Here is a 14739-nt window from a genome sequence, read left to right as displayed (position 1 = left end):
TTTGCCCCCTCCTGCTCCCTCCCAGCCCACCCATCACTGGAAAAAGTCTCCCCTGTGTTTGGATCAGCTGTTATGATCTGGAATACGCTGTCTGTAAAATGCCAGATAGGACCGAGCCAAGTCCCGGTCATTAAAAGGGGGTTGCCGTGCCACGTGTTTGCCTATATTTTCTGACATGTGGAGGAATAAGGTTGGTGAGCACGAAATAGCCCTGTGGGAATATCAGTGGCAATAACAGAAATTTGATTTGGGGCTGAAGTTTGAGGTCATCAGGCGGGGGCGTGGGGCAGGCCCGGGAGCGGCCAAGAAACGGCCTGCTGCCCGCGATCGACCCCCCCCCCCCACCCCCCCGCCCCCCCCCCCAACCGCGATTTCACGCTAGCTGACCAATTAACGGCCAGCCAGCGTGAAAGGTGCGCCGAAAAGCTCAGCGTTGCCAGGGTGGGGGCAGGAGGAGGGCGAGCACTGAAGTCTGTGCAGGTGCGGTGGGGAGTGCGCAATGAAAGCTCCCTGAATGCAGAGAGCAGCCTCGGGGAGCTGAAGAATTTCAAACCATCAAATGAAGATTTTAAAATTCAGAAAAAAATGTCCGCACATCGGACTCACCCACCTAAACATGTAGATTGCAAAAATTCTGCTCAAACGTTTTTATTTAATTAATATCGTAAACCTCATGGATATTTCGGTCAGTGGGTGCACGCGGGAGACAGCAGCACACCCGCTGACAATTAAACGGCCTATTAAGGCAATAAAAAAGCAATGAAAAGAAAATTTTCGCTGCCCGTCCAACCTAACGGTTGTCGGGCAGGTGAAAAGTTTGAAAACCTCATCCACGGGCGGGATGAGGTTTCCAAAAGCAAATAAAAATCAAATAAAAGCGTTATTTTTTCATTAATAACATGTCTCTGCTCATGTGTCACATGAGAGGAAATGTTTCATTACATTTTTATTTTTTTAATTATATTTTTTTTCGTATATCTTCATCTTTCTGGAGATTATGTAACGCGCGCAGGTCATACTCACCCGGCTTGTCCTCGTCCCCCCGCCCGCACGGGCAGCACTCAGCGCTGCCGCTCGCGGTTCCAGCTGGGTGAGCCTTAATAGGGCCTTCCTGGCCCGACCGCGGGCGGTGGTCAGCAACCCGACCACCCCCGCCTGCCACTGCCGAGCCCGCGCGCCAAGGGCAAAATTCGGCCCTGAGATTCAGAGGGATCTGGGTGTCCTAGTGCATGAATCACAAAAGGTTAACATGCAGGTACAGCAGGTAATTAGGAAAGCTCATGGAATGTTATCATTTATTGTGAGGGGAACTGATTACAAAAGTAGGGAAGTTATGCTTCAGTTGTACAGGGCATTGGTGAGACCACATCTGGGCCAGAAGTTTACGGTCCCATCGCAGAGGGATTCTAAACTCCATTGGCTTCGGCAGGAACGTAAAACCCCACTTCAGTGAAATTCCGCCCCTGGAGCATTGTGTACAGTACTGGTCTTCTTATTTAAGGAAAGATGTAAATGCATTAGGAGCAGTTCGGAGAAGGTTTATTAAACTAATACCAGGAATGGGCGGGTTGTCTTATGAGGAAAGGTTGGACAGGTTAGGCTTTATCCACTGGAATTTAAAAGAGTAAGAGGCGACTTAATTAAAACCTTTAAAATCCTGAGAGGTCTTGACAGATGTGGAGAGGATGTTTCCTTCTGTGGGAGAATCTAGAACTAAGCGTCACTGTTTAAAAATAAGGGGTCGCTCATTTAAGACAGGGATGAGGAGAAATTATTTCTCTCAGAGGGTAGTGAGTCTTTAGAACTCTCTTCTCAAAAGGAGGTGAAAGCAGAGTCTCTGAATATTTTTAAGGCAGAGCTAGGCTCTGGATTAACAAGGTGGCCAAAGGTTATCGGGGGTAGGCAGGAATGTGAGGTTGAGGTTACATTCAGATCAGCCATGAATTTATTGATAGCGGATCAGGCTCGAGGGGCTGAGTGGCCTACACCTGCTCCTAATTTGCCTGTTTGTATGTAAAAAGAAACAGTGCGCATCTCAGTTGAATTCTTCAAGTGAGAACCAGGCCCAATACAATAAGGCGAGAGGGGAAGAGGAAAGTAAGACTGATAAAGATGAGAATAGAATGGCAGTTAACATAAACGGGAACCCAAAAATCTTCTACCTGTATGTAAACAGTAAATGGGTACTAAGTGTCGGAGTGGCTCCTAGTAGGGACAAAGAGGGTGATATATGTTTAGAGGCACAGGGCAAGTCTAGAATAGTTAATGAATACTTTGTATTTGTATTTGCTAAGGAACAGGGTGCTGACAAAATATTGGTAGAAGTGGAGATGTTAAGAAAAATGGATGAGGTGAAAATAGGCAGGATATACTGGAAAGGCTGGCTATGCTTAGAGTGGATAAATCAGGCTGGTTCGGCAGGCTTGCATCCCAGGTTGCTAAAGAAAGTGGGGGTGGGGATAGTGAAAGGGTTTGCCATAATATTCCGAACTTTCCCAGATGCGGGAAAGTTGCGAGAGATTTGGTGAGTGGCAAATGTGATATCCTTATGCGAGAAAGGGTGCAAAGACATTCCTAGTAACTACAGGCAGTGGTTTAAAATCAGTGGTGGGTAAGGTTTTAGAAAAAAATCAACAAACACTTGGAGAGGTTCGACTTAATTAAAGAACAGGAAATAAACTTGCAGGCCTATGGGAACAGAATGGGGGAATGGGACTGACTACATTGTGCTACAGAGAGTTGCCTTGGATCCTGTTCCATATTGACTCTATGATGCTTTGACTCTAAGGAAATATAAAATATAATGGGTAGGACTTTCCCCCCATTGGGGGTGAAGTTGAAGTGCGGGCGCACACAGGCGTGCTTCCGATCGGCGCCCCCGATTGGCGGTGCACCACCATTTTACGTGGGCGGACCAATTAAGGCCGGCTCAGCGTGACATTTGCTTAGAAGCGCTATGAGCTCCCTGTGCGGGCGGGGGGGGGGCGGGAATCGAGAGTGTGCTCTTTCGCAGCTAAGTGCTGACTCAGGGAGATCGCCTCTACTGTCAAAAACATTAAAAATAGAGAAAAAAATTCCCTGACATGTCCCCTCATGTGACAATGAGTTGGGATATGTCCATAACTTTTTTAAAAAACTTTAATTAAATTTTTTAAAACCTACATGAAACCTCATCCTGCCCGTGGATGAGGTTTCATGCTTTTTCTGAAGCCCGCCGGGGCTCCTGGCCTGCCCGTCAACTTTAAGGTTGGACGGGCAGGTCCATTAATTGCTTCAATGACTCTGTCAATGGTCTCAATTGGCCATTGATAGGTCGGTGGGCGCACAGCTGATTTTGCTGCGTCCCCATTTACCTGAAAATTTAAATGGGGCGCGGTGACGTCGGGAGTTCCGCCCGACCTCACCGCGCATCATTTTACGTGTCGGCGAGCGGGCCCCACCACCCCCCCCCCCCGCTCGCCGATGGGAAAATCCTGCCCAATAAGTTGACAGCTTGACATAGGTGAAAAGCACCATGGGATAGTTAGTCCCAAAGAGCTGGCAAATTGCCTAGAAGAGGGGGGTGTTGAGATTAGAGCACTTTGACAATGTTGGGGTTAAAACAGGTGTGCGATAAGTTTAGACAAGCAGGAGCCAGTTAGAACTTTCATAGCAACAAATGGTCATATCAAAAACTGCAGAGCTGGACAGTAATGGTTTTGTTATGTATTCACCAGTTTGTTGTATATTTGTATACATATATAATATATGTATATATATATATGAGTAATGCAGAGATGACTCTAGTTTCTAAGTGTGCAACAAGTTTATTAACAAGAGCTTTCAAAACATCTCTACAATCACATGTCTGCACCATTGCTTATAGCTCAGCTTCATCAAGTAGCTTCTCTGTTTACTTTTGCTCTGAATCAACACCTAAGCTTAGCCAATCAAGCACAGACCAGTCACCAAACTAACATAATCAAACACAGATCAATTGAACAATTGAACACTACAGGTTTACAAGTTCAGCGAAATGGATAGCCTGGGAGGAATGTTTCATTAAAAGACAGAAATATGGGATGGAGTTGTGCATTACTCAAATCTTTACGTTTCTTGTCAGCTGTGGATCACTTGGTTAGCATTCTTATTTGAGTCAGAACATTGTAGGTTCAAGTCAGAAACTTTAACACAAAACCAATGCTGATAGGTCCAGTACAGTAAGGAGAGAGTACTACACTGTCAGAGGCCCCATCTGCTTTCTCAGCTGGGTATAAAAGATCCATTACACTTTGTCAAAGAAGAGCAGGCAAGTTCACTCTGGTTACTGGCCAATATTTATCCCACAAGCAATGTCACAAGAAATTATTTGGTCATTCTTACATTGCTGCTTGTGGCAGCTGGCTTTGTTCAAATTGGCTGCTCTGCTTCTTACATTACAACAATGATTGCCCTTCAAAAGTACTTAATTGGCTGTCAAGTGCTTTGGGATGTCTTGGGTCGGTGAAAAGCATGCTATAAATGCAAGTTCTTTCTTGCTCTTTTATAAGGGCAGATCTTAATCCCCAATGTAGTCTCACATATATTCAATACATTTTTAATGTCAAATTATCTCTGGTGTCCATGCCTTTCTAAGGAGTTTATGGTATAAGTCCAATAAATATGGATGGAATTTATAAATGAATAGTTTGATGCATTACTCCGCTCTAAGGAAAAGTGGGCAGCAAATTCTGTGTGCTCAGCATACATGTGGTGGCAGCCTCCGATCTTGTAAGATGATGGTTTATGCCCTGGTGATTAACTCTTTGTTAAGTATCAGCTGGTGTGGCTCAGGAGTCCCACTCTAGCATGACAGTCTCTGCTGCAGCGGCTCAGAAGGTGCAGGGTTCACTTAGCTCCTGTTTTCTCTGGGCTCTCTTTGTGGACAGCTGAGCTTTTCATTTCTGCTCACCTCTCCCAACTTCCTCCCAAACATTCAGCCTTCAGAGATCACAACCATTAGCAACTGTCTCCCAGTTGTCTGTGTCAATGTTCACCATCTTTCTATCTCACTTGAAGGTGTCCTTGTAGCAGAGGTATGGATGCCCAGGAGATTATGACCCAGTGGCCAATTCATCATATAGAAGATCTTTGTGTATACGGCTGTCATCCATCTGATGAACGTAGCCAAGCTAGTACAGATATTGTTGACTGAGCAATGATTGTACGCTGATGAATTAACGTGCTCTAGGATGTCAGAATTGGTGACCTTGCCCTGCCAAAAAGATGCCGAGGATACATCTGAGACAGTGAAGGTGGAAACTGTTCAGCCTTTTCTCTCACCTGCATATGTTGCCCAGGTCTCCCTACTGTAGAGGACTGCATTGTGGACACAGGCTTGGTCGACTCGCAGTTTAGAGTTCTCAATTGCGTTGGTCCCTCCCACCATCGGAGATAATATGTAGCACCCATTCTATATGCCAGCATTCAGCTTAATGCCTTAATTATGCATTTGAATCTTAGTACACGATTCAGACAGTGTGATGGCATCTCTGTTTTCTACGAGATTGACGGTGTGAATAATATGTTGAGTGCTCTTCATCTCCTCATATACATCATGGTCATTTTCTGGTTTGTCAATCACCTCACATATATGTTTCTAACAGGACACTGGATGGTCATTCTTACTGCTTGAAAGTACCCGTTGTGTATGGTCTGTTTTGATCAGTGCATAGCTCTTTGTAGCTGCATCAGCCTTTGCTCTCGTGCACTGCTGCTGCCAATGGCCTTTTCTGTCACATGCCATGCAGAATTGATGGATAGCTGGGCATTTCCTTTGTGCATGGAGAAATTTGCACCTTCCAAATGCCTTACCAAGTTTGGGTGTTCCAGTGAGTGCATCAACAATCGGGGCTGTGCTTAGGACCTGTAAGCTTTGTTGACCTGCGAGGATCGCCTCATACTTACGTCCATCCTTGAGTAGCTCTTCGATACTATACATTTTGGTCTTGTCTAGCAGATCTTTCTGGAACACTTCCACGTGAGTGAATGTGATCACCAACTCAACAATTCTGTCTGCTTGCTGTGCGTTTGAAAAGTCACAGTACCCTTTTCTCTGCATCTTCTGATGAAGTAGTCCATGGACTCTGTAGGCTGTTGTTGAAATGACATGAACTCTAGTTAATGAAAGGCGGAAGTTTAACCTGATTCTGAACTAGTCTTTCACTGTAGTCTATCTTTTGGGGATCCTATAGCTCTTCTGTTGTTCATCCTGACACATTCAGCCTGTGTAGACCTTTATTCCCAGTCGCTAGTTGAATTTTTATGGCTTACTCCTCTTGTTCAGACATGACTGAGTCAAGAACCCATAGCTCTGTACGCTGTTTAAACATTTTGAATTTTGAAAGTAGGTCAGCTGCATCTCAGTTCAACCTGGGGAATTTGGTGGACATTCTGACAATATCCCTTTGACATCCCTTCTTCTATAGTACCTGGGGTGAGTGTCGCTGTGGCTGCTTTCACATGCTTTTCCAAAGCTCCGCCCATGAAGACGAGTTGTGGCTGGAACGCACCACGGAGTAACGGTGTCTTTGGTTCTTATTCAATTTATTTCTCACCAACTCCTGAAGCCGTCTGTTATAATTGCTATCTTCTCCGGATGACTTTTATGACATTTTTCCTGGGTTTCTTTTGTTTGCCTCTTCCTCACTTGCTATCAACCCAGTCTACACCCTGGTCATTCCACCTTTTCTGACTGAGCTCACCCAGTGCTGGTCTGCTCGACACACTGTCCCACTCCCGGAACTGACAGGCTAAGTGCTGCAGTCTCACCACGAGGGATCCGTCTGTTTACCAGCTCTTTATTTGAGCACTAGCTCGGCAGTGTGCCTTCAAAGCTTTTCTTCACAGGCACAACACTGCATTTCAATGCTCTCTGATGCTGCAACTTCATTGCAATCTGACTAAAACACCGAGGGTCATCTCATGCCATGGAGCATGATCTAAAGTTGTTCACCATGTCGTAGCTGTACTTAATCTTGCTGCCACCTGTCTTACCTCCATTGATCAGCATGTCATGTTATTATAATGATATATTAACTTGGGGTTATTTACTGTACAACACACAAAGCACCAATCGCTCATAAGGGATTGGGTAAACCCATTGCAGATTCACTTATTAAGACTAGGCACATGAGAACAGTTACACACAGGTGTAAAGCTTGAAGACATCAGAGCTGTGTGTGTGTGCTCTGCTCAAAGCAAAAGTGAAACTAAGACTGGATCACATGACACAATTCCCTTCTAATGATGTCATGCTGATATCCCTTAAAGGCATATTCCAGAACCAAGGTTCACAAGTGATTAATTTTAAGCAAAAACAATGCACTTGCGTTCATACTGTGTCCATTCAATAAGGTTCTGTACTCCCACCAATGCTAGCAGCCCTGGATGAGGAATTAACTTGCATTATGCTCTCGTCCACAATTTAATGCTTAAGTTCTAACATAATTTACCCGGATGGGTCCTGTTCTCAATTTCCCCTCCCTGAAGATGACATTGAAACGTAAACTGGGCAATGGCTACCATTGTACCGTCTCTGTCCACCTGCCCAGCGGATCTCACACACTTTCCACACATTCAGAAAAATCAAGGTTGCTGTGTTGCCTAGTACACTGGAGAAAAATTTCATTGATTATTTTAAAAGTTCCAAGGTGGCCAAGATGCAATTTGAAGCTGAAACGCCAGTTTAGCCTGCATTTAGCACAAGATGCTATCTTAGTAAAGGGCTTGAATCCAGCGCTGGGTATGGCTGCTCAGAGACTTGTTAACCAGCTTATGACCACTTAAATTTCCTGCTCCCGCTCATTAAAGATTCTGCGCAGCAGTTTGGTGGCCAGCATTTCAAAGGGATACTCAACGCTTAAAGGGATACCCGCCGTTTCATGTCCAATGCTGCCGGAGCTGTAAAGATGAACTTTTTGCAGGACACTTTGTACGACTTCAACACTCGAGCAATATCTATTTTAGAAATTCTCTGAGGACTTCCCCTAAACAAAATAGGTGCGTTGCTTATTGGACACTGTACTAGAGTTGACATTCCCTTGGGCATCTTGCTAAGGGTTTCTCTTAATGAGGGCTGGGATTTACCAGCCCCGTCACGGGCGGGACCCGCCCCGGGCGAGGCAGATTCCCAGCCAGAAGTCCAAGGATTTGCGGTGTGACCGGAAGATCGCGGCGGTGGGCGGGAGCGGATAATCCCGCCTGAGGGATGAATAACAGCATCTGTTACACATCATATTCATAGGCGTTCATGTTTGGCATTGCCATTGTGATGCAAAAGAAGAGAATTACGACACTGCTGTTCTCTTCACATAGCAATGGCCATAACTTGCATTTATATAGCGCCTTTAGGATTGCAAAATGTCCCAAAGTTTCATAACATGTTACAACATAACTTAAACATCCTTGAGTTCACTCTTTGCGCAGCACTGTTCACACGTGGAGGATAAATGAAGCACCTTGGGATGTTTTACATCATCCAAGGCGCTATATAAATGCAAATTATTGTGCGGAATAACTTAGTCAGGAACGAGAGGAGGTAATGGGGCCAGGCAGTGCAGAAAGCAGAACCAGCTGCAGCAGAAGAGAGGGGCTGGAGGGTGAGGGTGAGGGTGATATCCCCCAGCCTCACAGCGCCACCCCCCACCAGGTACAGGGCATCGCTGCTCATCTTGATCTTCTTGACCCATGCCTCCAGTACTACATTCAAGAAACTGTGCGCCTTCTCTCTTGGTCCCTGAGTCATGCTGCGCTGTGTCTCCATGTGTCAGGCAGTACACTCCACACCTTCAGTGGAAATGAGTGCAAGGAGCCCACAAATGCTGCTCCACGAGAATAACATTTTATCAGCACTTGAGTGCTAATCCTGAAGGTTCCAGGCCAGCTCCCATTTTGGCAATTAATAATTAGAACAAAAATTGTCTGCTAAATCCAGATTTCAAACAGGTTAATCTTATTGGTTCTGCATATGTTTAGCGCCTGTTCCCACCCTTTGGCCAAAATAACTCCTTCTTATAACAATTATGTAACTATTTGTATTTCACAGAAGATATAAACTATTGAAGGTGTCATGAATATGGTGGGGGGGGAGAAAAACATGAAGGGCAAGGTCATTGATTTAACTGAATGGGCTCCTGGTTGCAGTGAGTCATCTGTGACTTTTTCATGAACTTTCCATTTAGCTTATCTGGCTGCAGCTTTTCACAGGATTTCATGGGTGAATTTTTACATTACACGATTCAAAATAAACTCTCAGATGGAAAAATAATCGAAAAAGAATCACCGCCCTGTATAGTGGCCGCCGTTACAATAATGAACGAGCGCTGAATACTAAACTGCACAAATCCTACTGGCGTGACTTCACGTTCCATAGACCTGATTAACCCTTCACCAACAGTTCCTGAAATAGAATCCTTGCAAATGTGCTCAGAGCTTCCCGGAGCGTAGGCACAGGCAGAGATCTAATTCAACAGCCTGATATCACACCAGGAACAATGTAATGATTTACTGACAAGGGACAAGAACATGTAGATTAAGGTTCCCTGTAGCTTATAGCTGAGGGCACCTCTTTGGTCCAAACTAGTCTCTGGTTGTGCAGTCCGGGTCTGGGCTCATCATAAGTCTTCTCCCACCCGTGAAGCTCACACGCAGTGAAGCACAAAGATATTAATGCGAAAAAGCAATTCATTGGGAAAGGAGGAAAGCAGGTAATTCACTTGGTGCGCAATCAGAGCCACACGCTGTGCTGCCAGCCATTTAGATTCACCCTGCTGGGCACAGCTTTAACAATGTAACTTAAGATATCATCTGCTTTGATTTACCGGCAATTTGCTCATCCCCTGTACAGACCACAACCTATTTACACTTGGTTACATTCGGTTTAACCTTGCATTTGTCACATCTTGACGCAGGATGAAGAGAAGTGTCAGACCCTTACTTTAAAGTGTCAGCCATAAAACGTTATTGATAGGAGCATTGTTACTCAGTTACAACGTGCAGCATCTGTTACGCATCATCTTCATATACGTTTGTTTGACATTGACATTGTGTTGATAAAGAAGAGAATTACCACCCTGCTGTTTGCTTCATATAACAATGACCATAACTTGCATTTATATAGCGCCTTTAGCACTGTAAAATGTCCCAAAGCTCATAACGTATTACAACATAACTTCAACATCCTTGAGTCCACTCTTCTCTGTGCAGTATTGCTCACACGCGGAAGATAAACAAAGCATCTCGGGATGTTTTACTGCATTCAAGACACTATATAAATGCAAATTATCATGCCAAATAACTTAGGCAGGAATTGAGTGCAAATACATTCATCAGCAACTTCAAAACAGCAAACGGAGAAAGTTAAATCCTCTTATTTTACACACTGCGCATGCTTGAAGTTAAAGGCACCGTATCTTCAGGTTTGAGACATCAGAGCTGCTATAGAATAAACAGTTTTGGTCAATGTCGGAGTTAATAGACAAGTCATGAAACCCACCTTCACTTAAACCATGCAGATAAAGGATGCCATCTCTCTCCATCTCGTGTGTCAATGTAAAGCCGTTTTGCAGTAATGCCTGTGAGCTACTATCTGTTGGGTAAACCCCCTCACACATGTAGAAGAGGGTGCTCCTAGATTGATGCTGTGAGCAATTCAAATGTATTCACCATAGTGTCCAGCCATAGTAGCTTTAATGTAAACATACAAGTAGTGGAGCAGGACTAGGCCATTTGGCCTCTCAAACCTGCTCCACCATTTGATAAGGTCACAGCTGATCTGATAACGGCTTCAACTCGACTTTCTTGTCTACCGCCTAAAGCCTTGGACTCCCTTGTCAATCAAGAACCTATCTAACTCAGCCTTAAAAATATTCAATGACCCTGCCTCCAATGCTCTCTGCAGAAGAGAATTCCCCAGTTAATGGCCCTCTGAGGGAAAAAAAAAGTCTCCTTTCTCCATCTTAAATGGGGGACCCCTTATTTTTAAACTGTGTCACCTCTTTCTATTGTTTCCCATAAGAGGAAACACCCTTTCAACATCCAGCTTGTCAAGTCCCCTCAGGATCTTATATGTTTCAATAAGATCGCCTCTCATTCTTCTAAAGTCCAGTGGTTACAAGCCCAACCTGTCCAATCTTTTCTCAGAAGATAACCCCTTTGTCCCAAGAATCAGTCGCGTGAACCTTCTCTGAACTGTTTCGAATACAATTATATCCTTTCTGAAGTAAGGAGACCAAAACTATGCACAGTACTCAAGATGTGGTCTCATTATGGATCTGTACAGCTGTAGAAAAACTTCCTTACTTTTATAAAAACAGAATTACCTGGAAAAACTCAGCAGGTCTGGCAGCATCGGTGGAGAAGAAAAGAGTTGACGTTTCGAGTCCACATGACCCTTCAACAGAACTGAGTATAGTTAGGAGAGGGGTGAAATATAAGCTGGTTTAAGGTGGGGGGCGGGGGGAGAGAAGTTGAGGGTGGGGTGGTTGTAGGGACAAGCAAGCAGTGATAGGAGCAGATAATCAAAAGATGTCACAGACAAAAGGATCAAAGAGGTGTTGAAGGTGGTAATATTATCTAAGAAAAGTGCTAATTAAGAATGGATGGCAGGACACTCAAGGTACAGCTGTAGTGGGGGTGGGGTGGAAAGACTGACAAGGTATTAGTTGTAGATTTAAAAATAATGGAAATAGGTGGGAAAAGAAAAATCTATATAAATTATTGAAAAAAACAAAGGGAGGGGGAAGAAACGGGGTGGGGATGGGGGGAGGGAGTTTAAGATCTAAAGTTGTTGAATTCAATATTCAGCCCGGAAGGCTGTGAAGTGCCTAGTCGGAAGATGAGGTGCTGTTCCTCCAGTTTGCGTTGGGCTTCACTGGAACAATGCAGCAAGCCAAGGACAGACATGTGGGCAAGAGAGCAGGGTGGAGTGTTAAAATGGCAAGCGACAGGGAGGTTTGGGTCTTTCTTGCGGACAGACCGCAGGTGTTCTGCAAAGCGGTCGCCCAGTTTGTGTTTGGTCTCTCCAATGTAGAGGAGACCGCATTGGGAGCAACGAATGCAGTAGACTAAGTTAGGGGAAATGCAAGTGAAATGCTGCTTCACTTGAAAGGAGTGTTTGGGCCCTTGGACGGTGAGGAGAGAGGAAGTGAAGGGGCAGGTGTTGCATCTTATTCCGACTAGGCACTTTACAGCCTTCCTGGCTCGAAACGTCAACTCTTTTCTTCTCCACCGATACTGCCAGACCTGCTGAGTTTTTCCAGGTAATTCTGTTTTTGTTTTGGATTTCCAGCATCCGCAGTAGTTTTTTGTTTTTATTCCTTACCTTTACGTTCCATTCCCCTTGCAATAAACAACGACATTCCTTTTCGATTATGGCTTTGCTGACTTGTGCCTTGCTTCCAGCAATCAGAGAGGGCAGACTTTTTATCTCGTCAGGTGGGTGTGGCGGACCTGGGGCCTGGGGCCTGGGGCCTACTGCAAAACCAACCGCCTCCCGCGATCGGGGCCCTGACCATGAAAGGTGCGCTTATAGCCTCAGCGTTGCCAGGGCGGGGGCAAGAGGAGCGCAAGCGCTGAAGTGTGCATATGCGCACGGGTGCGCTCAGTGAAAGCTCCCTGAAGGCACAGAGCTGCCTCAGGGAGCTGAAGATTTTTAACATGTCCCCACATGTGATTCTGCCGCATGAGCAGGGACATGTTAAAAATGAGTTTTAAAATTTTTTATCGTTTTCTCATTCAGGGTCCAAAACCTCATCCCGCCCATGGATGGGGCTTCATTAATCCTGACCATGTTCAGTCTCTCGCGTGCACCCGCCGAGCGAAATATCCCGAGGGTGCGCGATGACGTCGGAGCACTTGCCCAATGCCATCACGCACTATTTCACTACCACTCGGGTCGGGCGGGCGCCCGCCCATGGGACAAAATCTTCTGCCCAAAGATCTTTTTACCTGCAAGTGCAGGGATGCCCAGTTGGTGTCCTTCAGCTGTGACCTTCACAGCACACACAAACCAGTACATGACACCAGATGAGCACACAGAGCTAGAGTTGCAGTTGACTTTTTTAAACCCCATTCCTTGTGTATTCCTGGATGGGAAAGAACAAACATGTCTTTCTCCCAGATCTGTTTTCTTTTCAACTCAGTTCATGTTCACAGTCTGGGATATAACTCAACAGGAGGTGGTTTTGGCTGAGATAGTAATCATTTTCCATTACCTGCGTAACCACAGGAGATTACAATTCAGTTTGCACTGTATCTTTTCCTTTGAAGTACCTCTGTCTGAAGTAAGCTGTGTCACACCTTTTAGGTGTGACATTCTGCTCTCTTATAGTTACCTTACAGTCTCAGCCATCTTTTGCTTGTACATCTTTTTTTAATAAAAACACGTTTCATTTAAAAGTTCAATTTGTCCATAAGTAATTCGGGGATAGGATCCGTGTCATGAAAATAGTGGTAATGTCACATCCAGAGGCCCAGGCTAATGCTCTGTGGATATAGATTCAAATCCCGCAATGGCAGGATTGGTGGAATTTAAATTCAATTGATGAACCTGGATTTGAAAACTAGACTCTGTAATGACATGATGTAAGGAAACCATTGGAGTCAATAATGTCCTTTAGGGAAAGAAATCTGCGATCCTGGTCTGGCCTACATGTGACTCCATACTCACATCACTGTGGTTGACTCTTAACTAATCTCTGAAATGGTCTAGCAAGCCACTCAGTTCAAGGGCAATTAGTGGTGTGCAACAAATTCTGGCCTTGCCAGCGATGCCCACACCCTATGAAATATTTTTTAAAAACCCTCTGGGATAGAGTATTCGAAAGATTCATAATGCTCTGAATGAACAAGTATCTTCCTAACTCAGTCCAAAATGATCAACCACTCAACCTAAGGCAACGCTGCCGTACTCTAGATTCCCCAGCCAAGGGAAGCGTCCACTCTGTCAAGCCCTGGAAATCTGAAATTGGAACAGAAAATACTGCAAATATTCAGCGGCTCTGGCAGCACGTGTGGAGAGAGGAGCAGAGTAAATGGCTGGGATTTCCTGGCCCTGGTGCGATGGATACAGTGAGCCGGCCAAAAGTCCATTGGCTTGAGTGGGATCAGGAGATCCCGCTGGCAGGCGAGGCCTGAAAACCTTACCCAGCGTTTCAGGCCAATAACCCTTTATTGAGGCCTGGTGAAGGGCTCTTCATCTGAACTGTTAGGCTGATGTTTACCAAACCTCATACTATCCCACCACTAGGGCTGAAAATGGATCCTGAGCTCAAGCGGATGGACAACGGGACGCTAAGCGGGATTTTGCCCAATCAGTGGGCCAGGAGCGTGACAGGCTCAGGATCGCCACTAATAGACACTGCAGAAAGAAGAAGGAGCCTTCGTATTGAGGCACTCTGCAGGCCAGGTAAGTTTTTTCTACTGTGCTGGAGCCAAGCAGGCAGACCCTGGTAATCGGAGGGGTGAACGCTCCAGCGGCAGGGTCAGAGATGTGGGGGTGATCGTTGCCACTGGTGGGTCCCTTTTTGGGCCACGGAGTAGCCAGAAATGAAATGCCACCTCCACCCCCCCCCCCCCCCCCCCCCCAATATCAGTGACCCAATGGAAGGCTGCTGGATGGTAGATGGAGGTTCCCCCACCCAACAGTTGGGGGTCAGTGCCAACACCAGTAAAATGTTGGGGGGGGAGGGAAGTGGTCATTAATTAATTAATTGGCTAATT

At 45.4% G+C, this 14739-nt stretch overlaps 1 long non-coding RNA gene across 1 annotated transcript in view; it reads right to left on the bottom strand.

The window, feature by feature from the left end:
* LOC144687849 (uncharacterized) overlaps positions 1-73 on the bottom strand; it is a 123080-nt gene extending 123007 nt beyond the window's left edge. Inside the window, exon 1 of the long non-coding RNA XR_013578230.1 lies at positions 31-73. This is a non-coding gene — a long non-coding RNA (uncharacterized LOC144687849). The remainder of the gene's footprint in view (positions 1-30) is intronic.
* Between the last annotated feature and the right edge of the window lie 14666 nt (positions 74-14739).

Source organism: Cetorhinus maximus, chromosome 1, assembly GCF_964194155.1.
Source record: "Cetorhinus maximus chromosome 1, sCetMax3.hap1.1, whole genome shotgun sequence".
In the NCBI taxonomy this organism is placed as follows: Eukaryota; Metazoa; Chordata; class Chondrichthyes; order Lamniformes; family Cetorhinidae; genus Cetorhinus; species Cetorhinus maximus.
This window is presented reverse-complemented; position numbering and strand designations above follow the sequence as displayed.